Below are 18,742 nucleotides of genomic sequence, written 5' to 3'. Positions count from 1 at the left end.
CATCTTAACAAATCAATGCTCTCTCAGTGATCAATAAAACTGACAGTCAAGCAGATAGACAGGCATAATAGTTCAGTTTAGTTGTTTATTCAACAACTGTTCCAAACCAATTTGGCAACAAAAAACTGCTTTAGTTCATCCACAATGAAGAATTTTCGAGCATGAACTGCCCGTTTAATGTCCTGCCACAGCATCTCAACCAGGTTCAAGTCAAGACTTTGACAATGCCACTCCAAAATGTATATATTAGTGTGTTAACGCAGGCTAATAATTTTTCCATTTTAAAGGCATTAAAAATATTGGAGTGCATATAGCCCACCTTATTGACAGAGGATATTTATACTAACTCTGCCCACCAACCTGTGATTGGTCTAGTCAACACTACAAAAGATGATTATAAAATAACATGTCCCTGTAGCGTAGATGGTAAAACAATTGACTTGAGTTTGAATCTGCCTTTTGCCGAACTGTTTTTCTCCTTTTTCAAATCTCATATCACATCAGAAAGGCATTTATTTTCAATAAAAATGCAGGAAATAATCGAAAAGTTGAAAATAAAGTATTGGATAGTGTTAGAGTAGGTGCAGGGAGGGCTTATATTGTCCCAGTAAGTCCCATACTGTTTTATAATGTACTACAATACTGAGGTGCAGATAATTGCCACTATTTGCAATAAGTAGTATAAATAGCAGAAAATCCTGCTATTTTAACATAGTGTAAATAGAATCTATAGCTATTTGCACTTAGTGTAAATAGCATTTTGTCACGCTACGCTGAAATAAAACGCACAAAGAAGAAGATGAACAATGCAAACAGTCTTTAATATTCCACAATAAGGCAAACACTGGTCGGACAGGCAGGATCACACATAGGGACATAGTAGACCAGACGAGGGAAGAATGACCAGACTAGACTATAATAAGGGGTGCTAATGAGGGACAGACAGGTGAGGAGTATCAACTAATAATGATACAACAAGGACAGGAACAGGAACCACCAAATATGGGCACATGAGGGAGAAAACACAACCAAAAGTCCAATGGGGTGTGACACATATATCATTAAGGAAATATGTTATTTTCACTTAGTGTAAACGAGGGAGCTTCAGTAGAATAACAGTGAACTGCGGTCAGATGAGCTGTTGACAGGTCATATGTCAGTAAAAAGAAAATCACCTGTCCTGTCAGCAGTTATATTGTGTTTGTAGCACGCGCTTCAATTACATGCACACATGTGGCGGTGGCACGCAGTAGCCTGTATCATTTAATATTAAAGTGCGAATGAAACTACGAGCATGCGTGCCAGATCTGCGTCACGTTCAGCAGTGGCAACTCTTAAAGTAATAGCAGCCAAATAACCTAATAAATCAGCTGCTGTGATGTCTGTTAATCAATGAACAAAAGAAAAAAAAAAGAGGAAATCAATAACTTTTGTAGCTTTAAGGATTCATCAATATTTAATTTAGTATTTATTATTTGATAACTTTATTCAATTTATTTATATTTATATTTTTATATTGATGAAGGGCACAGGTAAATAATGGGTAAATGTGAAGATTGTTTTAAGTTCACTTACACCAGAAGTGGTTATTTTTTAAAGTCCGATAAATGTTAAAATTGATAGCTCTCATATATACTGTCATCTTGAATTGCTATAGAAAGGTTAAATATTAGGAAAAAATGTCTCAGGTTACGCATGTAACCATGGTTCCCTAAGAACAGGGGAGGAGACGTTGCGTCCTCTAGAGGGCGCTAGGGGAATGCAGGGGCATGGCTCCAGCATGACCGGTGTCTGAAGCATGAATTAAAAAATGACAATGAACTTGACATTGGCAGGTGGCAGCCTATGGCGTAAACAAAAATCAATTGCGGGTATAAAAGAGCACCTGTGGAATACGTTATCCACTGAAGGAGATGCAGGAATGCCGAAGCTTGGCAAAGGGACACAGCGTCTCGTTCCCTGTTCCCCTCAGGGAACCATGGTTACATGCGTAACCTGAGACGTTCCATTTAGAAAGGGTACTCCATGCTGCGTCCTCTAGAGGGTCCTAGGGGAACAGTATACCAACGCCACCATGCTGAGGGATGGGTGCCCAAATAACTGGATTCCTTAACTCAAAGACAAAATTGCTGTGGCCAGAGCCTGAGCCAAAAAGCCTCTTACAGGTAAGCTCACAGCTCACCAACCTCATAGACTAGCTCACCCACCAAAGTAAGGAACTCTAAGAGTGGAGGTCTCAGCATACCGACTCTCTAGAATGAGAGGAGACCTGGCTACACTCAATGCTAGAAACAGTTAGTGAGGCTCAAAGGAAAGAGCCTAGACACTAATAAACTGTCTAACGGAGCTCTGAAGAGTGGAAGCTTCAGCAAGATGACTCTCTAGAACGAGAGGAAGCCTAACAACACTCAACACCAACAGGCAGTTAGTAAGGCTCAAAAAGTATGAGTACTACCTTCAGCAGTATGACTCTCTTAACTGAGAGGAAGCCTAACAACACTCAGCCCTAGTTGAGGAGCTCTTAAGAGGTCTCAGCATAATTCAGTTCAGTTCAAGTTTATTTGTATAGCACTTTTTATGATACAAATCGTTGCAAAGCAGCTTTACAGGAATAGTTAAATATATTAAGTTTCTACAATATATATTGTAGAAACTTAATATATTTAACTTATGGCAAAATTTGGTAATTCTGTATATTGTCTGAGGGTTGGCATCCTTTGAGGTCCTCTGACGGGTTGGCATAACAACTCTCTAAAGCAAGAGGAGAACTAGCTACACTCAACGCCAGCGGCAGTTAGCAAGGCTCACAATAGAGCCTACATACTAATAGTACTGCCTAGCGGAGCTCTGGAAAGCGGAGGCTGTAGCAGAATGACTCTCTTAAACGAGAAGTAGCATAACAACACTCATTCCTGATAGGGGAACTCTTAAGAGTGGGGTTCTCGCATAACAACTCTTTAAAGCAAGAGGAGACCTAGCTACACTCAACGCCAGAGGCAGTTAGTAAAGGCCCCGATATACTTCAAACAAAGTTCGTTTTCATTCTTCGTTTGGGGACAAAAAGAAGTTTGAAAAGGCTGAGCGACGGGATACTGTTTTCGAACATTCCAACACCCCCACGCTGCTGGAGGCTGGGTGTAGATTAATGTGAACATGTGTCACGATGCTCACGCATATGCCCTAAACACAACAACAATGCAATAATGGTGTATCTAGATGTGAGATGGGTACCAATGGTCAGAATATTATAGACAAAAGAATAATGATTAGCAGCAGTTTAGAGTCAAGTATCATGTTTGCAATACAAAAGAACCATTCCATTTCCATAATCAGTCCTTTGAGTGTGAATGGCTCATAGTCTGAAAACTTTAGCATGAAAAATAAAAGAAATATTGTGGAAAGAAATATTGTCATCTCAATAACACAAACTTATCTTAATAAGTTCTATCAAGAGTCATCTCAATAACACAAACTTACTTTGTTACTTTATTTTATTAGTGTTCATTTATTTTATTAAACTGGATAAATTATTACACCTTTTTATATGTTATGTGGTGTCATGATTTGATAAAAACAAAAGTTTATTATTGTATGTTCTTTTGGCATTTATTGTATACCTTTTAAATTCGCTTATTGAAAGAACAGCAGCAACAGCAGCAGTATGGTATAACATTTATTTGAAACACATGTATTTGGTACTGTCACGGTGTGGTGCGGGAGAGAAGCACGTCGATGAAGGATAGTGAGAAACAGTCTTTAATAATCCACATAGGTAATCCAAAACACGAGGGTAGACACCACAAGCATACATAGACGAGATCGGACAAACAAGCACAGAACTGAATGCAACTTATAAGGGGAACGTAATCAAGGATAATGAGGAGACGCACCTGAACATAATGATACCATTAATGGGAGACAGAAACTAGGTCACACATGGGGAATGAAAACACAAACAAAAGTCCATAACTGTGACAGTTCGCCCCCCTCCCGGAAGGCGCGACCCCGCGCCGTAGAAGGGGAAGGAGACGGAGGTATGTCGGAGGGTTGGTGCGAATAGGCAGGAGGAGGTTCCGGAGGTGGCCGGATGACCGGGAGGAGGACGATCCGCAGTGTCCAGGGTGGTGACGGAGGAAGGAGCCAGGGAGAGAACAGAGGGACCCAGGGCGGATCAGACGGAGGGAGGAGCCAGGACGGAGACAGGAGGAACTTGGAGCAGGAGGAGCCTGGTAGGACCCAGGCCACAGCCATGATGACGGCCCATGGTGGAGCCGACGGAGGGAGGAGCCATGGAGGAGGAATGGCCGCCGACTCCAAGGGGCCGACCGACGGCGGCAGAGCAGGTGGAGGAGGAGCCTGAGCCGGAGAGCAGATGAGTCCGGGCGAAGCCGAGGATCCGGAGGGCCAAGGTGGAGCTGAGGGCTCTGGCGACCGAGGCGGAGGCGGAGATCCGGAGGTACGCGGCGGAGCCGGAGCGACTGAGGACCAAGGTGGAGCTGGAGGGAGGGAGGAGCCCAACGGAGCCGGTGGGGCGGAGCAACGAGGCACAGCCGGAGGAGTGGAGTCCTGAGGCGATGGCGGGATGACGACCGACCAAGGCGGAGCCGGAGGGACGAAGGAGCCCGGTGGAGCTGGTGGGCCGATGGGCGACGGTGGAGATGAGGGAGCTAGGAGCCGAGGTGGAGCCGCTGGGTCGGAGGGACGAGGTGGAGTCCAGGACTCAGAGGCTGGAGGCGAAGACGAGGGATCTCCCAGCCACGACGCCGATGGAGACAGGCAGAACCGCGGCGATCCCACCACACAGATGGTGGGCTGAGGGTGAGCAGAGGGGCTGCCAGGATGCAGCGGAGGCGGGGCTGAAGTAGCCGGGATGACAGGAGGAGGCAGGAGAGGGAGGGTGGGTGGGTAATCCAGGTAGGTCGGCAATTCAGGGTAGTTAGAGATTTCAGATGAAGGCGTGAGCATGGAAGGCATGTCTGCATGATCTTCCCAATTTATCCAGTCCCCAGAGTCCTGTGACTGCTCACCCTCAGCGTCGGTGCAGTGGGCGGGGCTTTCTCCGGCACCCTCACGCTCCACTATAACTCCCACTGTCGCGTGCGATGTAGCCGGCTCTCGCACCTGATCGGACGTTCGGTGAGGCTCTGGCTGACGCTCTGTGGCTCGGGGTGATGGTGGGCTGGGCTCTGGGTCAGGAGTGGGGCTGGTGTCATCGTCCTCGAAGTCCACGGTCAGTGGGTATTCACAGGACACCAGCACCCACTCCACAAAGGTGGCAAAATCTCCCCGAGGACCATCTCCGGACAACCGCGCTCTGCACTCGCTGCTCAGGCTCGTCTGGTAGAACGTGCAGAGGCAGTAGTCCGGTAGTGGGTATAGTTGGCAATTTCCACGAATAGTCTCGTATGGTCCTCGAGGGAAAGGCTCCTCTGCTCCAGCATGAGGAGGAGGCAGGCAGGGTCATTCATGACGAAACGAAAAATAAAACTGACGAAAAACGGAAAACAAAACGAGGGGAAACACGCAGCTATGCCTTACTTTTGTTTTGGTCCGATCTTCTGTCACGGTGTGGTGCGGGAGAGAAGCACGACGATGAAGGATAGTGAGAAACAGTCTTTAATAATCCACATAGATAATCCAATACGAGAGGATAAACACCACAAGCATACATAGACGAGATCGGACAAACAAGCACAGAACTGAATGCAACTTATAAGGGGAACGTAATCAAGGATAATGAGGAGACGCACCTGAACATAATGATACCATTAATGGGAGACAGAAACTAGGTCACACATGGGGAATGAAAACACAAACAAAAGTCCATAACTGTGACAGGTACTTGCTACCTTACATCTTTACTCTTTCCTTTCATTCTTTTCATGGCTTTGGAAAACTTGCATCTGATGTTTCTCTACATCGCTTATTGCATAACTTCGGGTTGTTGATACCAAACTTCGTTGCAATTTCTTTCTATGAATTAAATGATTCCTCTGAATCTTTAAAGTTTCTCCGTGAGTGATTGTACAGGTGTGGATATATTTGTGGCAGCTCATCTATTTGACACAGTGTATTTATGTTGCTAGTGACTTGAAGATGTTGTTCTCCTGCCTGACCTCCGTTGAATGAGAAACGAATAAAAAAAATAATAATAATAATAAAAAAAAAAAATCGCACTTCAAGTGAGATTTCCAGAACTCACCCACCGACTGCAAAATCGCCACGGACCAATGGTACCTCAAAGGTGTTTAGGAGCCAAAACAAACTCCCCCACAAAGTTTGCTTTGGTGAGTTGTTTTGAACTGCCAGAACAAACTCAAAACGAACTTCATAGGTCTCAGCATAACTCTCTAAACGAGAAGAGACCTGACTACACTCAACGCTAGAGACAGTTAGTGAGGCTCAAGATAGAACCTACACATTAATACTGCCTAAGCAGAGCTCTGGAGAGCAGAGGCTTCAGCAGAATGATTCTCTTAAATGAGAGGAAGACTAACAACACTCAACCCTAGTTGATGAGCTCTTAAAAGTGGAGGTAATAATAATAATAATTTAATAATTCATTACATTTATATAGCATTTTTCTGCTTTTTCTAAGCACTCAAAGCACTCTACACCAGTGTGCAGCATCCACCAGCCATGTTGCGCCAGAACGCCCACCACACACCAGCTTATTGGTGGAGAGGAGACAGAGTGATTAAGCCAAACAAGTGATCAACACATGCACTTTAGAAAGCTTCATTCATGTTCAGTGTCTGTTCTGTTTTTCCCCGTTAAGTCATGACTGATAAATATTTTTGAAATATGTAACCCTGGACCAAGAAACCAGTCATAAGGGTCAAAAAAATCAAAATATTGAGAAAATTGCCTTTAAAGTTATCCAAATGAAGTCCTTAGCAATGTATATTACTAATCAAAAATTAAGTTTTGATATATTTACAGTAGGAAATTTACAAAATATCTTCATGAAACATGATCTTTACTTAATGTCCTAATGATTTTTGGCATAAAAGAAAAATCAATCATTTTGATCCATACAATGTATTTTTGGCTATTGCTACAAATATACCCCAGTGACTTAAGACTGGTTTTGTGGTCCAGGGTCACATATATGAATATCTTTAACTAAAGCTGAGCTGTCTTACACCCTCTCGCTCACAAGCGCTTGTCAACGTGAGCGTCTGTTGTTGCAGTCTCTGCTATTTTGTTGTTGTTGTCCATCTCTTTAGTTTCGTTTTCTATTGTGAAACAACAGCCCAGGACAGTGTTTCCACCATGTGGAAAAACTGATTACTGCAAAATAACATGTGGAAAAACTGATTACTGCAAAATAACAAAAATTGGCACCATTTGATCTGGATACGGACTGGATCGGATGGCTACGGTGATCTCGGAATAAGAAAGAAACAGACTAATATTAGCGTAGATGCCATTCTTCTTACGATGTAACAAGTACATCGGGTGTTATGGGAAGTGTTCCTGGTTCTGGTTGACCTAATTAATGCAGCCTAACAATCCTTTAACGGATTTGAAAATTAGAAGCGTATTAGTGTGTTATGTGTACTCCAGGTTAAAGAGATGGGTCTTTAATCTATATTTAAACTGACAGAGTGTGTCTGCCTCCCGAACAGTGTTAGGTAGATTGCTCCAGAGTTTGGGCAATAAATAGGAAAAGGATCTGCCGCCTGCAGTTGATTTTGATATTCTAGGTATTATCAAATTGCCAGAGTTTTGAGAACACAGTTGTAATTGATCTGCTGGTTCGTCTGGTCAGAGGAGAACTGGCCCCCCGACTGAGCCTGGTTTCTCCCAAGGTTTTTTTCTCCATTCTGTCACCGATGGAGTTTTGGTTCTTTGCTGCTGTTGCCTCTGGCTTGCTTAGTTGGGGACATTTAATTTCCAGCGATATCATCGACTTGATAGCAGAGATACTATTTAAACTGAGCTGGATGATGACATCATTGAATTCAATAATTAAATGCCTTTAACTGAAAATTGAGTGTTTAATCTTGTCATTTTACATTATTGAACCACTATTTTCCTATTTTGATATTGGAAAGTTGCTTTGACACAATCTGTATTGTTAAAAACGCTATATAAATAAAGGTGACTTGACTTGACATGTCATTGGGGTTATGAAGTGGTGTCCTCTTTCAAAGGTTTTGTCCAGTTAGTTTATATGGGTGTGTATGTGTGAAAATCACTTTTAACAAGTTTCAAACATGTTGTTGATGGAATTAAGGACCTAGCCAGTGTACTTTCTTAAAGATGTATATAGATCTTTCATCCTTCCCCAAATGCATTTGTAAAAAGTATAGTATTTTACAAATTAATTTGTAGTGCACTAAGTTTGTGCTTGATGAAAACATGAAATAACTACATTTAGAATGTATTTTCAGTTAGTATAGACATGTCAATCTACTTTTAGTTGACTTATCATGAAATAAATATATTTTAAATACAATTAAGTATATTTATTTTTCACTAGGGTATGGCTGCGTTTACACTTGGCATTAACATGCGATCACCGTGATCCGATCAAGCAGATCGGATCATCAGTCAATAAGAGCACAGCGCGTTTACACTTGGCAACATCAGCTGGTACAAATTGCCCGGTACAAAATCAACCTGAAGTGGTTGGTTTTCTTTTGAAAAGCATTTTCATTCATGGGACATTTTACAAATCAAAGGTAAGTGTAGGAGTCTCACTAGCGCTCCACACGGGTGTTCTCCGTCTTTTTCTGACAGTTCACGAGAGAGGGGGTTGCGTTTTGTGTGATGTCAACCTGTGAATCCAGGAATCCAGGAATCCTCTGTCTTCTCAGTCTCCGCGAACTGCTTTTAGAAATGTGTCACTAAAATGAACTGTAACTCAGCAAATACCCAACACACAGACATGGGAGTTATATCTATAGAAAGCTTGAAATGTCTACTTTTAAAGCAAGTCTTATCGAAAACAAACATTCTGTGATGAAGTAATCCGTAGGAAACCAACACTATGTTCAGTCTTTCCTGTCTAACTCATCTCTAATGCAATCCCGCCCCCTCGCGGCTCACGGCGAGCATTGGGCCTGGTAAGCTAGGACTATAGCCTCCACTATCCAGTGGGCAAGTCTTTGTTTGGAGACAGTCTTTCCCTTCTGCTGTCCTTCGAAGCAGACAAAGAGCTGGTCTGAGGTCCTGAAGCTCTGCGTGCAGTCCACGTAAACGTGCAAGGCGCGGACGGGACAGAGCAGAGCAATGGCTGGTTCTGCCTCCTCCCAGGGCAGCACTTGCAAGTTCACCACCTGATCCCTAAAGGGCGTGGTGAGAACATTGGGCACATATCCAGGCTGGGGTCTCAAGACAACGTGAGAGTTACCCGGGTCAAATTCTAGGCACGAATCATCGACTGAAAATGCCTGCAGGTCCCCTACCCTCTTGACCGAGGTCAATGCAATGAGGAGCACTGTCTTTAATGACAGAAACTTAAGCTCTACTGACTGCAGAGGATCGAAGGGCTCCTCCCTCAAGGCCGTCAGGACCGAGGGGAGATCCCAAGAGGGTACCAGATGAGGGCGCTGAGGATTTAACCTCCTGGCCCCTCTGAGGAACCTGATGACCAAGTCATGCTTCCCCACAGACTTGCTGTCTACTGTGTCGTGATGTGCGGCAATAGCGGCAACATACACTCTGAGGGTGGAGGGAGACAGCCTTCGCTCCGCTGTTGTCCGTACGGACACTTGCACTAGGGGCACTCCTGCCCGAAGAAAGGCAAGATCCAACCACGGGCTGAAGGTCTGAAGGCAGGACGGGGTAACAGAGACCCGGTACGTGCCGTGTCGCCATGCCCATCTCAGGACCCGGTCGTGAAGCTAACGTTGAAGCGGTCTCATATGAAGCAACCCGAGCGGCATGGCAGTGACTGCGGATGCCATATGCCCCAGGAGCCTCTGAAACTGTTTCAATGGAACCACCCACTTGTGCTGGAAAGACTCCAGGCAGTTCAGCATCGACTGAGCACGTTCTACTGAGAGATGTGCTATGAGGTTGACCGAGTCCAACTCCATGCCGAGAAAGGAGATCCTCTGCACAGGGGAGAGTTTGCTCTTTTCCCAGTTGACCCGAAGCCCCAACCGGCTGAGGTCCCTGTGTTCGCACAACTGCGCTTGAGACTGGGCCAGTATGAGCCAGTCGTTGAGGTAGTTGAGAATGCTAATGCCTGCTTCCGTTAATGGAACAAGGGCTGCCTCCACGACCTTGGTGAAGACAGGTCGTGGAGGCGTATAGCGGACCTTGTGATAGAGGGGGACGAGAGTGTGGAGACTGTGTCTCGTGCACTGCCAACCTTGCCCTCTTGAGACAGTTCAGACCATTGGCTGGGGAACCAGTGGCGGAACAGAACAAAAAGGAAACAAAAGATTCTCTGCCCGGCCCTCCTCCAGGGGAAGGAGTGGTGCGGTCACCATCTCCTGAAGAGCAGGATCCAAGTACTCCGGGTTGCCCATCTCAGGGACGCCGCCTGCCCTGGCGCTTCACAGGCTTGGCAGGGGTGGAGGCGGGCTGCGCCGCTTTCCTGTGGCCAGCTCCACACTGCGGCTGTTGTGAAGGCTGCTGCTGAGGCCGAGCTGGAGCGGAGGTGGAGGCAGCAGGAGGGCACCCTCGGCGAGCAGACGGAGGGACTGCAGCTGGCGGTGGGGTGGAGACAACAGCGGACCACCCTCCACCGCTTTGCCCAACAGTTCTCCGCCACACAGAAGCAGACGGAGGCATTCCATCATATCCTGCCCGGCGGTCCGCTGTTGTCTCCACCCCACCGCCAGCTGCAGTCCCTCCGTCTGCTCGTCGCCGAGGGTGCCCTCCTGCTGCCTCCACCTCCGCTCCAGCTCCGCTCCACCGCTTTGCCAAATAGGCCGGCCTGGGAGATCGGGGAGTCCAAGAAGCGATGCTTGTCAGTAGTGCTGGGTGGTATGACCAAAAATTTATATCACGGTATTTTTCTAAATTATACCGGTTTCACGGTATATGACGGTATTAATTTTTTTTTCATGCATGACCGGGTGTTAACCACATTTTCTACTGATTGAGAGAAGAAAAACTGCAGTAGATTGACTTAGAATGCCCTATTTTACTGTCATGATGATGGCAGCGGGTGGTGGATATTGTGGATGAGTTCTTCTGTGTCATCACGTTCTACAGCTTCAGAACTCGCTTAGTAACACATACAGCTGTGTCCTAGCCACAATGCAATAGTGTAAAGAGACCCCTCTCAAACAGTGTTGCGTTCCGAACGTTATTTAAGTAACACCGGTATTGCGGTATTTTAAAAATTCATATCATAAGAAAAATAAACACCGGTATTCGGTATGAACCGGTATACCGCCCAGCACTACTTGTCAGTCTCCCTCATATCCGCCAAAGTCAGCCATAGGTAGCGCTCCTGGACCACTAACGTGGAAATCATCTGACCCAGGGCCCGCGCTGTGACTTTCATCGCCCTCAGGGCGAGGTCCGTCGCTACGCGCAGTTCCTGCAACACACCTTAGTCAGCACAACTCGTGCAGCTGCTTTAATGCCTTGGCCTGGTGGACTTGCAGGAGGGCCATGGCGTGCAGGGCGGAAGCGGCCTGTCCAGCAGCGCTGTAAGCCTTGGCCGTTAGAGCGGACGAGAACTTATAGGCCCTGGACGGCAGGCGTGGATTAGCCCTCCAGGTGGCGGCGCTTTGCAGGCAATGGCAATAGCGTGGCAATAGCGCGCTCGACCGGGGGGATCTACACATACCCTTGGGCCGCCCCACCGTCGAAGGTGGTGAGGATGGAGGCCAGGGAAAGCATAGCAGTCAGCGGCAGGATAGCTGGATTATGAAACATCCAGTGAGGCCAGTGAAAAGACAACACAGTGAATTGGAAAAGATGGATGTTTAACAACTGCATCTAATTGGGAGAAAGAATATCACTGCTTGTAGGCCTGCACAGCAATTATGTCTTCCAAAGACTTTAAAGCGTCATGGCGACACCATAGTTGCAAAGGAGGTGAAGATGCTCACTCAAGAAGTTCACAACCTTCTACCTCATCTAGATGTTCTACTGCGAGTTTAGCCTTAACAAAAGCTTGCGCAAGGACAGAGGCAGCCAAAACAAGAGCTGCACATGCAAAGAGAGAGATTGAGATTAAAGTGGAACAAGCCCGACTTCAAACAACCTTAGAGGCACTGCAGGAAGAGAAAGAGAAAGATGTGTCCATAGCAAAAGCAGAAATTCTAGCAGAAGCCTTCATGGAAATAGACCATATATCAGCATCAAGGATATTATAGTTTTGAATTTTTAAATTAGTTTTTATTTTAATATAGTTTTCAAATTTCCTATAATTTCCGTTTAGTTTTAGTTAGTTTCATTAATGGTTTTGTTAGTTTTAGTTTAGTTTTTATTTTGTGAACACATTTCTATTTAGTTTTTATATATTTTAGTTTCAGTTTTAGTTTTAGTAATTATAGTTTAACAGAGTTAATGGACACTTCCAGTGTAGACCAAACAAGACATAATTTTAGCAAATTTGAATGTTTGCAGTTTACAGTTAACTCTTGTGCAAACCTCTTAATAATGAAAATAAAATAATTCTTTACAATTCAACAAAAACCCAAAATATGCATTTTATATGTATACAATTTATTAATTGATATTCATGTTCATATTCATTCATATTAAAGATGTAATCTTGTTTAATATGCCAATAGTTTACAAACAACAAACTAATCAAGGTTTTCAGAGTTACTAGACAGCATCAGGCAGTTGAGGTTTTATCAGGGTTTGAGCTAAATTCTGCAGATTAATGGCCCTCCAGTGCTGGATTTGAGGAAACATGCCCTGCGTCCCAATGTGCATACTATCCACCCTATATGCCCTAAATAGTATTAAAAATGACTAATATAAGATAGACTTTAGCATGGACAGTGTGCACATTGGGACGCAGGCATGTTCTTTGCAATCGTAATTGAAACTCTGTAAACTTTATTTTTGTCCATCTGTGTTTTCAATGCATTAATGTGTTGGATTTTTTTGCGCATACAAGCCACCGGTGCACGCTACTGTATGTTCCATCTCCCTCTATGAACGTACACAATAAGAAGAAACAATCTAAAAGGCTTTGAAACCTCATACTACTCAAAAATAAATGCGATATGGTGATTTAAATCATGTTTGCACTTTACTTTGACAAGCCGCTCCAGCACGCACGCGCTTCAGATGAGAAACGCAATCAATCTAAAGCCCCTTTTACACAACACGGCCAGCGGTGAAAACACAGCGCGGCTATCGCTTTCTCTCATTTTGGATGTGTTTTATACAGTCAAGGCGGTGCTCGTGTCATGGATTTCGAGGCGGACGTTACCATAGTAATTGTCACGGCACGGTAGGGATGTGCAAGGAAGGAACAAGGTCTGGGTCCAGATGCAGGGAAAAACCACTTTAATAACCAACGAAAAAGCCAACAGGGCAAAAACAAAACAGGTAAAGGAGTGGGATACACGAAACGGCAACACAGTGCATGTATCCCCAGAGTCAGAACAGCAACTACACAAACAACGAACAATTATTTCACCAGACAGAGTAGCGGGAGTGAGGTGTATAAATAGTCCATGGTGATGGGGAACAGCTGGGAGTGTGATGAGTGGCAGGTGTGTGGAGTAACGGCAATTGAGTCCGGGAAGACGGGAAGTGGCGACCTCTGGTGGTGAGAGGGATCATTGCGGACCCGGACTCATGACAGTAATCGCAAAGCGTGACAAAATGACTCTTCAAAGCTCATCCAAAACTTTTAATTCTGTGTCTGTTAACCCTTTCACACGTGAGTTTAAAATATTCTATCTGAGCCCTCGGCGTGAGTTTTTTTAGGCGACCGTTATTTTAGAACTTATAGCCTTATTGTTTCCATGGCGACGCGTCATGCTTGTCATGTGACACACCGCAGCCGTAATAGCGCTGTATGACACATGGATTGCTTTTATTTCGTTTTTCCTTTTTTTATTATTAATATTCACAAACATACTCGCTATATTATTAAATATCTGATATTCCGATTCTGAAATATATGCAAGTAAATGTGTTTGGTTGTTTAAACACGTTTATAATGACCGTGTTAGTTGATCTATACCGGGTGATGGGCGCCGCCATGTTTGCTCGCGCTGAATCCAGCTGTGGGATTTACAACACATAAATTCATCCTCGCCTCCGAAACACGTTAAAGTAAGTCTCCAGTAAACTGGGAGAAGAGCAGAGTAAACTTTAAAGTATCTACACAATCTGTATATGATAAAACATGTCGTCAGATTATATTTGTAAGGATCATTATTGCTGCTTCCATAGACATCAGCGCATCTTTTACAAACTATAAATGTATGGCTTTGCTAGTACTTATGTGTATTTAAATGTCTGAAATCTAAAATAAGCATTATATGGTTGAAAACACTGAATAAGTGATAATATTACAAGCGCTGGCGTCTGATATGGCTCCGCGCCAGAAAGCAGATTCGAATTCAGCAGTTGATGACGTGACTCACTGAACGTTCTAATCACACCGGTGTGATCGTACGCTCCTGGGACCAGCCAAGACTGATCACACCGGTAAAGGGTTAACTCACTCTCGTGTTGTTCTCGCACGTCAAGCATGCTTTTAATTAAATGTTCGTGCACTGTAAGGTGTGCATTATTATTATAGTTATTTCCCATTTCATAGCCCGCGTCTTGTTTTTTAAATGCAAAAATGCATTCTCTGTGAATAGCCGCTTAGGATGCAGCTCACGCGCATGAAGCGCCATATATTTCCCTAAACAACCACAGGTCCGATTTTCAGGCACAGAATGGGAGCTTAAATCACGAACACGATTATTTATTTTTGTTAATTATTATTTTATTTTCGTTAGTTTTTCCGTTACTGTTGTTAGTTTTGTTTAGTTTTTCATTTATTTAGAAATTGTAATTTTATTTCAGTTTACGAAAATGTTTTTTGACCAATAGTTTTAGTCTTAGTTTCAGTTTTCGTTTACGAAAATAACCTTGATCAGCATCAAAGTCTTCTAAGGTGGTCAGTCTCAAGAGCACTGCAGATTATGGCCCTGTCCCAAATGGCACCCTAAACCCTCACGGTCTTCCTCTGAGTGCACACTTTCGTGACGTAATGCTGCATAGACTCTCGGGTAGAATTCTGCTGTGGAGCTCGCCCCTGTGTGAAATTGTGATGGTTTACGACCGCCAAACGCTAATGGACATTCGAGTGGCCGTGTCTAGCACTTCTCCTCTGCCTACATATTCATATCTCCCTCTACATCATTGCTGGCGTTTGGCTGATTTGCCTTGGAAAAGGAAGCGCCGGAGGAATCGTGGAAAGTGGAGTGGAATTGCTGTTCGTCTAAGATCCCTCGCATGGACGCTGTGTCCGTTGTCTGATGGGCCGGGTTTGGCCTGTGAACGCGGTGCTTGCCGGGGTAGGCTGGATGCATCGTATCGATGGCTTCGACCTGTTGTACCCAGCTTTCTCTCCATGTCTTCGCGCCGTCTTCCTTCCCGTGTTTGCTGCCGTGGAGTGAATACCATCAATCTTCGATCGCTGAGTCGGACAACACAGTTCCACGAAGATTCGTCGATGTATAAGGTGGCTTTGATCAACGCGCGCTCTCTGGTAAACAAAACCTTTTTACTAAATGACTTCTTCACTTCACATGCCTTGGATATATTATGCATTACGGAAACCTGGATTAAATCCGGAGATTAAGTCCTTTTACTGAGTTGGTGCCACAGGGCTGTAATTTCTTTAATTCCCCTTGGTTATCTGGTCGTGGTGGTGGATTGGCGACAGTTTTTAAAGACTCTCACTCTTGCCGTTGTTTATCAACCGGGACTCGCAGCAGCTTTGAAGTTCAGTTGTTCTTACTCTGTTTGGACAACCCAGTGGTTTTTGCTATTATATATCGGCCACCTCATGTAAACAAGGATTTCCTCAATGAATTCGCCGAATTCTTGGGAGAAATTGTTACTAATTATGATAGAATCCTGATCATGGGGGATTTTAACATTCATGTCTGCTGTGAATCCAAGCCACTTTCAAAAGACTTTCTTAGTTTACTTGACGCCTTTGATTTTCTGCAATGGGTGTCTGGACCAACTCATGTCCAGGGCCATACTCTGGACTTGATTTTATCCCGTGGGTTAACTGTCTTGGACATTAATATTGATGATACAGGCTTGTCTGATCATATGCCTATATTATTCTCCATTCCATCAGACGGGAAAACTCAGAGACATTTTCCACTTCCACGTTGGACTTGTATCATCACTGACCATTCAAGTGACGAGTTTTCCTCCATGTATGTACATTTAAGTGCCAAACAGGATATGATTTCCTCTACACATCACTTGGATGCCGATGAACATCTAAGTCTGTTTAATGCTGTCTGTTCTAATATTTTAAATTCTGTTGCACCACTAAAAGTTAAAAAACATAAACAAAATTTAGTACCTTGACAAAATGACTTTACTCGTTCTCTTAGACAGACCTGTAGAAGGGCTGAACGTAAATGGAAAAAAGATCAATTACAAGTGTCATATGAAATTTTAAAGGGCTCTCTTTCTGCCTATCAGCGAGCTGTAAAAGCTGCAAAGTGTAGCTATCTCTCGGAGTTAATTTAAAAAAATAGCCATAAGCCAAACATCCTTTTTTCCACGGTTGAATCTGTTCTTCACCCAAATGTTAATCTGTTTCCTGAGACATCTGTTTCTCTTTGCGAGGATTTTGCAAGACATTTTAATAACAAGATTTCCCAAATTATATCTGTGATGCCTTTGACGTCATATAATTTGCCAGATATTTTAATCACCTCTTCCACCTGGTCTGTCTTTGAGCCTGTAAACTTGAATACTCTATTCGAGATCATGTCTACTCTAAAACCTACTATGTGTCCTCAGGATGTAATTCCTCCACGTTTTCTTGGACAGATTATTGAAAGTGTTGGCCCTGACTTATTGTCTATCATTAACAAATGTCTCTATACTGGCACTGTACCTGGTAACTTTAAACTTGCCACTGTGCGGCCTCATCTTAAAAAACCAAGTTTGGATCCCACATTACTGGCTAATTTTCGTCCCATCTCAAATTTGACTTTTCTTTCTAAAATTTTAGAGAAAGTGGTTGTAAACCAACTTCAGTCTTATCTGACCGTCAGTTCAATCTCTGAAAAATTTCAATCTGGTTTTAAATCCTGTCATAGCACTGAGTCAGCTCTTTTAAGAGTTTTGAATGACATCATGCTAATTACTGACACTGGCCAGTCAGTGGCTTTGGTTCTGTTAGACCTCAGTTCTGCCTTTGATTTAGTTGATCATAATACACTTATATCACGCCTTGAAACATGTGTTGGCCTTCGGGGCACGGTGTTGCAGTGGTTTCGTTCATATCTCACTAATAGGAGGTACGTTGTTAGTATTGGAAACCACTCCTCATCTGAAATATCTTTAAAATCTGGTGTTCCTCAGGGCTCGATCTTTGGTCCGCTACTGTTTTCTCTTTATATGCTTCCCCTAGGATCTATTCTTAACAAGTATGGGGTCTCTTTTCATCTTTATGCCGATGACACGCAAATCTATATTCCTTTGAGGCGTGATAACAAACAGGCCTTAAAGCCTATTTTAGACTGTTTGGATGAACTAAAACTTTGGCTTACAAGTAACTTCTTAAGCATCAACGAAAGTAAAACAGAATTTATTTTGTTTGGCTCAAATGATCATTGTATACACGATTTTGAATTTGGACCTCTCACCCCATATAGTACTACATATGCAAAAAACTTGGGTGTATGGTTTGACAATAATCTTAAATTTGGTAAGCAGATAAGTGCTGTGGTTAAGTCCTGTTTTTATCATCTTCGTCTTCTGACGAAGGTGAAGCCAATTTTGTCTCTAAAGAAGTTTGAAATGGTTATGCATGCTTTTGTAACATTTCGAATGGATTACTGCAACTCACTGTACATTGGTGTTTCTCAGTCATGTGTTTCCCGTCTGCAGTTGGTTCAGAATGCTGCAGCTCGGGTTCTTTATGGGAAGCGCAAGTATGAGTCTATTATGCCTGCCCTGATTTCATTGCATTGGCTGCCAGTCAAACACAGAATTGATTTTAAAATCCTATTGTTTGTCAATAAATCTCTCCATAATCTGGCTCCACAGTACCTATCTGATCTGTTACAACCTTATACTCAGTCAAGAGTACTCAGATCTGCTGATTCTGGTTTATTGCAAGTCCCTAGGGCACGTCTCAAAAACAGAGGTGATCGTGACTTTTCTGTTGTTGGCCCTAAGCTGTGGAATAGTCTCCCAATTCATATCAGAACTGCCTCAACATTATCTGTTTTTAAGTCTACTCTTAAAACTTATTTCTTTTCCTTGGCATTTAATATTTTTTGACTTTCTGTGGAATGACTTTATTTTAGTGAATCTCATCCATTTTAAATTTTTTGTGTTATAGTCTTGTTTTATTGCTTATAAACTTGTCGACTTGTTTTTGTTTGCATAATCTGTGAAGCACTTTGGTCGACTTCGGTTGTTTTAAATGTGCTATATAAATAAACATTGTAGTGTATTGTATTGTGTGGGCTCGGCAGAAGTGCGTATCGAGAGCACATAGTGGGAAAGGGGGGAGCTCGCCTGGACAAGTACTTTGCAAGCAGTCAGCTGGTGACTTCTGGACTAAGCTCCTGTGATGATAAAACTTGGGGCTTGG

At 43.6% G+C, this 18,742-nt stretch overlaps 1 protein-coding gene across 3 annotated transcripts in view; it reads right to left on the bottom strand.

Annotated features, from left to right (window-relative positions):
- The window catches only part of LOC131525795 (nuclear GTPase SLIP-GC-like), a 59,836-nt gene that overhangs the window by 15,837 nt on the left and 25,257 nt on the right, over positions 1-18,742 (bottom strand). The gene's annotated exons all lie outside the window — the stretch shown is intronic.

The sequence above is a fragment of the Onychostoma macrolepis genome, chromosome 19, assembly GCF_012432095.1.
Source record: "Onychostoma macrolepis isolate SWU-2019 chromosome 19, ASM1243209v1, whole genome shotgun sequence".
Lineage (NCBI taxonomy): Eukaryota > Metazoa > Chordata > Actinopteri > Cypriniformes > Cyprinidae > Onychostoma > Onychostoma macrolepis.
The sequence above is the reverse complement of the archived record's forward strand: the minus strand, read 5'-3'. Positions and strand labels throughout refer to the sequence as shown.